General features: G+C 33.7%; 1 non-coding gene across 1 annotated transcript; it reads left to right on the top strand.

Moving 5' to 3' along the window:
* The first annotated feature begins 10,084 nt into the window (after window positions 1–10,084).
* Window positions 10,085–10,199, top strand: Trnal-caa (transfer RNA leucine (anticodon CAA)). Its single transcript has 2 exons — window positions 10,085–10,122; window positions 10,154–10,199. It is a non-coding gene; the product is annotated as a tRNA-Leu (tRNA).
* Window positions 10,200–10,495: the final 296 nt, after the last annotated feature.

The following is a 10,495-nucleotide window of genomic DNA, read 5'->3' as shown; positions in this document are numbered from 1 at the left end:
TTGTCAAGTTTCCTGTTACGACCTTTTTATCAAAGATGATGATATCATTGCTGTTACTTAACTATTTCACACCCACGCACACACTAAAGACAAAGCACAGGTAGTAGAAGAGTGGATATGGTTCTGTTTTTGCATAGTTAAACCCTGACTGTAATTCCTCGGTAATTCCGAGTTGATCACTTCAATGCCCGTCTCAAAATATGTTTGTTTCCGCATTCAGTGGCAGAGTCTTACCGTCAACATGCGAATGTACTTCAATGGAGATAATGCTGATAGTAAGCTTGCCTTCATGCGACGCACTGTTGATAAGTCTCAATTGGACTTAAATGCATCTAGCGTTCTCTCTAGCTGTTGCTGGGGCAATTTTCGTCTCCTTCAGATATATATATATATATATATATATATATATATATATATATATATATATATATTATGTTTTAAACACAGCACATCCATAAGAGATGTTATCTTTGGGCGAATATCGTAGTATATTAACTTTCAACCTTTCAATGATGTATAACTATATGTGATACTATATAACTATATATGCATATATGTAAACACATGTATATATATATATATATATATATATATATATTAAATATATTTTTTTTTTAACCAAAAAAATTGGTAAAAAATATAGTATGTGTTAACAATCTTAGCAGAAAGCTCACAGTTGAGTCTTTGAATATATATCAACTTTAAATAGACCTCAAAATTGATCAAAATTGTTGTTGCAATAAAGTATTTTCAACGGATCAATTTTGAGCTCTATTTAAAGTTGATATATATATATATTTATATGGAGATATGTATATGTATATATATATATATATATATGCAATATACATGTATATATATATATATATATATATATATATATATATACATGTATATATATATATCATCATAAATATAAGGGATTAGCAATTGAGTTGCTTCTCCAACATACTGAAAATTCAGAAATAGCAGTCAAAGAACTACTGATTCTAAACTACAAATTTTTCTCTAAACGGATGGCGATATTTATGGCACACATAGAACAAAAAACCGGAGGGAAAAGCGGGATGCCTGAACACACTAGCCGATGAATTCGTAAGTGCCTTTCTTATCGTTGATTTTTGGTGTCGCAAGGCCAAAAATTACCGTGAATTTTTTTAGAGACACTTTCAAATTTATCAGAATATCGTACTGAAGATTTGGAATAGAGAAATTTTCATTCTCTTAACCATGAAACGAGCGTATCCGATTAACTAAAGACTTGTTTTGTTTATGCTTTTCCCTCCGGTTTTTTGTTCTATGTGTGCCATAAATATCGCCATCCGTTTAGAGAAAAATTTGTAGTTTAGAATCAGTAGTTCTTTGACTGCTATTTCTAAATTTTCAGTATGTTGGAGAAGCAACTCAATGCTAATCCCTGTATATTTATGATTATATATATGTATATATATATATATATATATATATATATATATATATATATATATATATATATATATATATATATATATATATATATATATAAACACATACACAAACATCTACTACATATGTGGGAAATTCTGTCTGTGGGTGTGTCTGTGGAGTTGTTAGCTAACTCCTCCTACATTATTTTATCGATTTTGATGAAACTTGACATGTGAGTAGGACTCATGTCTGGAATACTTAGATTGTTGAAAAAAAAAGCGATAATAGAGCCCCTGGAAGGGATCCTTATATATAGCCAAGGGAAATGACCCATTCATTTCCCTAGATCATTTGATAAAAATGAAATTGAGTGTGCTTATTTCTTAGTATTTGAACTGTTAGAGTTACATTCGCAATTTATCCAGTACAACCCTTAAACAAGTAAATAGCATTTTTCTAAACAATAGATCCACTCATTTTGGTTAGTGACTTATTCACGAATATACCAAAATTCGTGCCCCTGGGAGTAATATTCTCTGGGAACACACAAAAGTTCTTTTCAGAGTTATTTACTTTGGATTGTTATTATCTCATATTTGATTAGCCTGTTATTACGTAACATGCTTCACGATTTTAGTATACATACCTTATTAGTATTTCCTCCCAAGTTCTATATACTCTGGGAACGCATTAAAGCCCTTTTCGGGACTACTTTATTTGAATTCTTACTATCGGGTAACTAATTTCATGTTATTACATAACTGACTTCACAATTTGGGTATTCATAACTTATTGGGAATTCCTAAAAACAAGATCCTGTGTAAGACAGTTCGGTATTCTCTGTAAATGCACAAAAACCGTTTTAAGGGCTACATACTTTGTATTGTTGTTATTGGATTAGCGAAACAATTATGAGAACGGAATCAAGGGATAAGCCCCGCTTTTCCGGGAATTACCGGTATGTCAGCTAGTATGTACGCAAGCACATATGTACGTGTATATAGATACACACACATATATATAGGGGGAGAATTCACAAAAAAACAAAAGACAAAGATAGGTGGTGTAGACAACAAACAGATGTATTAGTTTAACGCTCGGGAAGTGAAGAAGGCTTTAACGTTTCGAGCCTACGCTCTTCTACAGAAAGGAACACAGAAAGAAACAAGGAGAGAAAACAAAGAATGTGTAGTGTCTAGCGATCTGCATGTATACGTGTATACATACATACACACATATATATATATATATATATATATATATAGTGATCTGCATGTATATATGTATATATATATATATATATATATATATATATATATATATATATATATATATATATATATATATATAGTGGTCTGCATGTATACATGTATATATATATATATATATATAGATATATATGCGGAGACCCCCTTCGGTCACGAATGACCATGGGATTGCACCTAGAAAGTTACCGTCCGAGGCAAAAGTCTGGGCTAGTTGTTTATGGAAGACCAGCAGTTGCCCATGCATACCAACCTTCCCTCTTCACATTACACTCACACATCTTATCCAAGGGAAAGGCAAAGGCCGATACAGCTTGGCACCAGTGACGTCGCAACTCATTTCTACAGCTGATTGAACTGGAGCATCGTGAAATAAAGTGTCTTGCTCAAGAACACAACACGCAGCCCGGTCCGGGATTCGAACTCACAACCTCACGGTCGTAAGCTTCACGCTGTAACCACTGAGCCATGTGCCTTCAGTATATACATATATATATATATATATATATATATATATATATATATATATATATATATATATATATATATATATATATATATATATATATATATATATATATATATATATATATATATATATATATATATATATATATATATATATATATATATATATATATATATATATATATATATATATATATATATATATATATATATATATATATGTATGTATGTATGTATACACGTATACATGCAGATCGCTAGACACTACACATTCTTTGTTTTCTCTCCTTGTTTCTTTCTGTGTTCCTTTCTGTAGAAGAGCGTAGGCTCGAAACGTTAAAGCCTTCTTCACTTCCCGGTTTTTTGTTCTATGTGTGCCATAAATATCGCCATCCGTTTAGAGAAAAATTTGTAGTTTAGAATCAGTAGTTCTTTGACTGCTATTTCTAAATTTTCAGTATGTTGGAGAAGCAACTCAATGCTAATCCCTGTATATTTATGATGATAAATGGTTTTACCGATAAAGGTTTTTTCATACTGAACTACTTGGCAAAATTGTTAATTATTAATTCTATTATTAATTGACGATTCCCTGCCCTTACTCTTGTATATATATATATATATATATATATATAGCGGTAATAGCGGTATTTCGTCTGTCTTTACATTCTGAGTTCATTTTCTGTCGAGTCTACTTTGCCTTTCATCCTTTCGGGATCGATAAAATAAATACCAGTTGAGCGAAAGGGAAATTTGAAATCAATTGTCAATATAAAATTATTTTTACTATATTCTCATTAACTCACTCTCTTCTGCATCCTCTATTATTCTTTCTTTTTCATTCCGTGTATGTAGGTAACGTTCCTTAACTCATTACCTACCACTAAGCCTAGTATGCACACTTGTTCTGCACCTCTCTCTCTCTCTCTCTCTCTCTCTCTCTCTCTCTCTCTCTCTCTCTCTCTCTCTTTCCCTCTCTCTCTCGCCCATCTCTCTATTCTTTGTAAAGAGTGACTGGAGAAACAGCCAACCAACCAACCTACATTTATGTCAGTTTTGATCAAATAAGATTATTATTATTATTATCATCATCATTATTATTATTATTATTATTATTATTATTATTATTATTATTATTATTATTATTATTATTATGTAAAGTCGTGAGCTGGCAGAATCGCTAGCACACCGGGCGAAATGCTTAGCAGAATTTCGTTCTGAGTTCAAATTCCGCCGAAGTCGACTTTGCATTTCATCCTTTCGGGGTCGATAAATTAAGTACCAGTTGAGTACTGGGGTCGATGTAATCGACTATACCCCTCCCCTCAAATTTTGAGCCTTGTGCCTTCAGTAGAAAGGATTATTATTGTTATTACTCACTTCATTGTTGTTTCTGCTTTGTTTTATACAAACACTTCCAGGTGGCACCTAGAGACATCAAGGAACAACATTATTTACATTATTTACATTGCCCACGGGCATATGGCGTAGTGGTTAAGAGCGCGGGCTACTAACCCCAAGGTTCAGAGTTCGATTCACGGCAGCGACCTGATTAATAATAGTAATAATAATATTAATATAATAATAGTAACATCGTTAGGAATGAGAACCCAGGTTCGAAATTTCCCCAAGACACCTGACGAAGGCTGAAGGGTATATCAGCCGAAACGTTGTGTTAACAACAAACAAGATGAGGACAAATATCCGTCAAATGTAAATAATGTAAATAATGTTAATAATTCCTCATCTCTTAAATATAGAACTGTATCAAGGAACAGGTTAGACATTTTACTGTGGGTGTTACTTATGAGTAGAAATGATATATTTCCGACGAAGGAAACCAAACACTGAGGATCCAGATTTCGTTAAAAGCTTGTAATATTTGCGATTTTGAAAGATTTTAAACGATTCAAATGTTTTCAGGTTTACAGTGTGTTTTATTGAAAGCACACTGCGCCCCTGAGATAAATCTTTGTAGTTCTGATACTTTTAGGTTTCTTGATATTTGATCATAGTATTTAAGGGCGCCATTTGAAACTATCCTCAAAGCTAAGGTGGCAAGGTGGTTAGCACGATGAAGAGAGTGCTTAGAGGCATTTCGTCCGTTTATACGTTCTGGTCTCAAGTTCCTCTGTGGTTGTCTCTTTGCCTTTTATCTTTACCGTATCGATGAAACACTGAGATCAGTTTGATCGACTTACTCTCTACCAACAAATTTCAGGCCTTAATGGAAAGGATATTATCCTTAAAGTTCCGACAACACATTTTTGAAACCACTATTTTAAAGTCATTGCATTTACTTAACCTTTCAAATGTTTTCACTGAGGTGTTGCAGTGTACAGAGATTGATATATATATATATATATATATATATATATATATATATATATATATATAAGTTAACATATTACATCAATGTGATTTTTTACCACAACATCTGGTCTATTGGCCTGAATAGCTCGACCTGTTTGACTGAAAATGTCCAAACGAATGTTCGTATCTGTATTTTCTACTACTTTAGCAGGCTTATGATCCCATTAAATCTTCTCATTTTGGGAGTTCCGAACTGACGGTATGTGATATAATATCTCTAATTGAATGCACATGTTGTTTGCCTGATGAACAGATTTGCTTTATCAATTTTATTTCTCACCTCAATAAGTCACAAAGAATGGTGATATTATTTCCCACTACTTCTGCGAGCTTATTTTCCCACTGGTTTTCCTTTCAGAGTCCATATGACCCAGTATCTACTTGACTGTGTATGCTACGTTTAGGGAATGTTTTTTAATCCGTCATTCTAGTTTTGCTCTTTATCTTCTGGTGCGCGTTTTATAATATGTTACGATTGCAAAGCAATATAACTTTGCATTTAACAATGAAAAATAAAGAAGAACTGGAGAAAAAACACATATGGGGATTATTTACATTGTAACTAATCCCTATATGTTCATGTTCTGTGTCGGCTGGCATTTAAAGAAACAAAATCAATGCATTGAACAAAAAATATCTTGTAACACGTCGCGATCTACATCACCATTCTTCTATTACGAAGTCGATAAAATAAGTGCCAGATTGAATTTAGTACTGGGGTACACATAATCGACAGAACCTTTTGAGGGCGTTGCCCCAGAATGACCGTACTCCAAAACTGCAACTACAAAAAGAATAAAAGAACTCTAAGAGAATACACATCTGTGTATATGCATGAATACATGCATATATATACATATATATATGTCCATATATATATATACATACACACACACACAAACACACACACACACACACACACACACACACACACATATATATATATATATATATATATATATATATATATACATGCATATATATATATGTATGTATATGTATATCTACACATATATGTATATATATTTGTTTATATGCATATTTTTGTATATATACGTACACACACATGCACACACATATATATATGTGCATACATACATATGTATATGCACACATACACACACACACATCTATATATATATATATATATATATATATATATATATATATATATATATATATATATATATATATATATATACGTCTGTATTTATAAGCCTTTATATCTGAAAATCATTAAACACTCAACTTTCTGTCTCCTCCCCCATAATTCATGAGTATTTTCAGTCCTAGATAAGGAAATTTGTATTTACATAATTTAAACTATTTACATAATTGAAATTGTTATTAGCGATATATTCAACATCTGTGATCTTAACAACACAATTACATACTTTACCGACTGCTGCTTGCAATAATGAATTACCTACTTTGGCAAACATAGTAGAATATTTGAATTTTAAAGAATAAAAGTATTAATCGTGGTCTTCGATCTAGATATATATCTTTGTATGTATGCATGTATGTATGTATGTATGTATGTGTATATGTATATATATATATATATATATATATATATATATATATATATATATATATATATATATATATATAATGTATATGACGGCTTATAAAGAGCATGACAGTTTCAAACGGGCGCTTTCAATTTCAACAAGCTCTTTCCTTAGTTACTATTTGCCTATAACGTAAGCCGTAAATGTGAGTTTAAAAGACACAGGCTGATTTTATGGCACATTTTTAGGAAGAAATGTGCGTCTTATAACGGGTATTTAGAAACACGATGAATTATCGGAATGGTTAGGACTAGGTGTATACTATCTAGTGGTATTCAGCTTTGGTTCTCTATGCCTTGAATTCAAATCCAGCCGACAACAACCTTACTGTTCATCGTGGTTGATAAATAATAAGGCACCAGTCCAGTATGAAGTAAAATTCTTCGATCTTGCTCTTTGAAATCTATTTGTAAATCAATTGCAGTTTTATTATATTGTTCCACGCTGATTCGGTGTGAGAATTACGTTAGGTTGCACATATCTCTGGAAAACTCAGCCACTTACACGTTAATTTCACGAAAAGGAATGCAGTAGGTTGAGCAATTGAATAGTCATCGCCGAAACTGACGGAGGATCCACTATGCACCTCCTGAAATAACTTTCAGAAATGTCGATGATGGGTTTTCTTGCCACTTGCCCGTCATCGTACGTGTGTTATTTTGCAATGTTATATAGGTACAAGTCCTTATTTAAAGATAAGGGGTCACAGTGTGTTGAAGTGAAAGAATCGTATACGATGTATTTTCAAAAGACACTCAATGAAAAAGTAGAATTGAAACTGAGTTAGTTCAGCCACAATTCGAAACCGGACCGCCGATCGACAAAACGCAGACCTGTTAATTGAGCCACTACATGAGAAAGGCATTACCCATGAAACTTTTAGGGCTTCAGAAACTGGTGGGAGGAAATTATCCTCTAAGTTGGAACCTGGCCCAAATGCTAGTAACCGAGCAGACTCTTAAAAAGTCAGCGAAAACCCAGGATCAAGTTTACCACTCGGTGAGATATGAAATCAGAACATAAAGAGCCGGAACAAATACTAAAGGGTCCGGTGCTCTAGCGATTCCGCAGCCAGTTGCACTGTTTTAGTCTGTCATGATCCCTCAAGCTCATAAAGCCGGAGCTTAACACGGTTTCCATGGCGTGTATGTGATTGAGATAACAACATTCCCCACCCCTCAACGGGTCGTCGGTTCGTCGAAGGATTAATGTCCCGCCTCTTGCTGGAACACATTTACAGTTTAGTGGACTGCAGTAACTTGAAAAGCAGCTTTGTGTTTTTTGTTTTTTTACGCAAGAACACATTACACTACCTAGTCTGGAAAGTGAAATCAAGATCTTATGATCGTGAAGTCAATACCTTAGCCATTAGGTCATGCACCTTCACAATAACATGGATTAGTACTTTGTTTACCAGCCTAGGAAGACTGAAAAATGAAGCTGACCTTGGTACGATTTGAACTGAAAACACAAGGAGATAGACTAGATGCTAAAATACATTCATCTGACGCACTACCGCTACAGCAGTGGTCCACAACTTGAGTCCATATAACCCTTGGGGCTCCATATAACATTTTGTTATTAAAATTTATGTGCAATAAATTAGTTATACTTCTACAACACAAAATATTTTAACGATTTTGTTTATACAATTCCTAATAATAATTATTTATGAAAAAGGCGGTGATCTGACAGAAACGTTAGCACGCCGGGCGAAATGCTTAGCGGAAATTGAAAGAAGCCTGTCCTATATGTGTGCGTGTGTGTGTGTGTGTGTGTGTGTATGTTCGTTCGTGTTTGTCCTCCAATATCGCTTGACAACCCGTAACTTAGTGGTTTGGCAAAAAGGACCGATAGAATATGTACTAGGCTTACAAAGAATAAGTCCTGGATGTGATTTGCTCAACTAAAGGCAGTGCTCCAGCATGGCCGCAGTCAAATGACTTACACAAGTTAAAGAATATATATATATATATATATATATATATATATATATATATATATATATATATATATATATATATATATATATATATATATATATAACAAGATGACAAAACAGGCTTTAATTACAAATTACAACGTTTGTTTCTGTGTCGCTGTACTAGCTTTAAGTTGCAAAGAACAGCAACAACACCACCACCAACAACAAAAGCTGAGGTGCAACCTCGGTTTGCCTAATGTTTACCTAACAACTTTGTAACACTTCGATATATGACTCGTTAATTTTCATTTATTTATATAATTCAAAGTGACGAGTCTAATTGATCGCTACAGTCTCAATATATAATGATTAAGCCTTTATGTAGTTGCTCGACTTGCCAGAAATGGCAGCTAAATTTGCTTCAAATATTAGCCGACCATCTGAAATAAAGTGGACTACAATGAACAATGTTAGTCTCTGATATTTATATAAAAAGTTGGAATGACCAAGGCAAGAACGAATGTGTGCCGCCCATTACGGCACTTCAGTTTGCCACCTAACACCACCCCAAGACCTCAAGCTTATACAGACTTAAACAGTAGACCCAAAAGTGCTACCCCTATAAAAGTGCCGCCGAGGCGGATCACCACCACTACCTCCACCACTAGCTACGCTACTCAGGTTACAACACTTTTGATCATAGATTTACTGATTGGGAGATAATCTGGTATTAAACAACAAAGTATATTTGTAGGGAGAACCTAGAGAGTGCTGCAGTTTCATTGTCCTATAACTCCGGGCCTATATATATATATATATATATATATATATATATATATATATATATATGGAGGGGAAGTCGCACACACACACACACACACACATATATATATATATATATATATATATATATATATATATATATATATATATATATATATACACACACACACACACACACACACACACACACACATATATATATATATATATATACATATATATATATATATATATATGTATGTATGTATATATATGTATATATATATATATACATATGTACATATATAGCTGTCAGGATGGCCGAGCGGTCTAAGGCGCCAGACTCAAGGTACATGTTATCGTAACCAGAACGTCGAGTATTCTGGTCCATGAATGTGGGCGTGGGTTCGAATCCCACTTCTGACAGATCATTTTTTTTTTTTTAAGGCGCTGCACCAGCATAGACACAGTCAAGTGACTGAAACAAGTAAAAGTGTATATATACATATACTGCTGTGTGGTGAGAAGTTTGCTTCCCAACCACATGCTTCCGGTTTCAATCCCACTACATGCAACTTGGACAAGTGTCTTCTGCTATATCCTCGGGTTGACCAAAGCCTTGTGAGTGGATTTGGTAGACGGAAACTGAAGGAAGCCTGTCGTATGTGTGCGTGTGTGCTGGGGGGGGGGGGGTAGCTATGTGTCGATGTTTGCCTCCCCTT

Source organism: Octopus bimaculoides, chromosome 13 (genome assembly GCF_046866305.1).
Source record: "Octopus bimaculoides isolate indiv1 chromosome 13, ASM4686630v1, whole genome shotgun sequence".
In the NCBI taxonomy this organism is placed as follows: domain Eukaryota; kingdom Metazoa; phylum Mollusca; class Cephalopoda; order Octopoda; family Octopodidae; genus Octopus; species Octopus bimaculoides.
The sequence above is the reverse complement of the archived record's forward strand: the minus strand, read 5'-3'. Positions and strand labels throughout refer to the sequence as shown.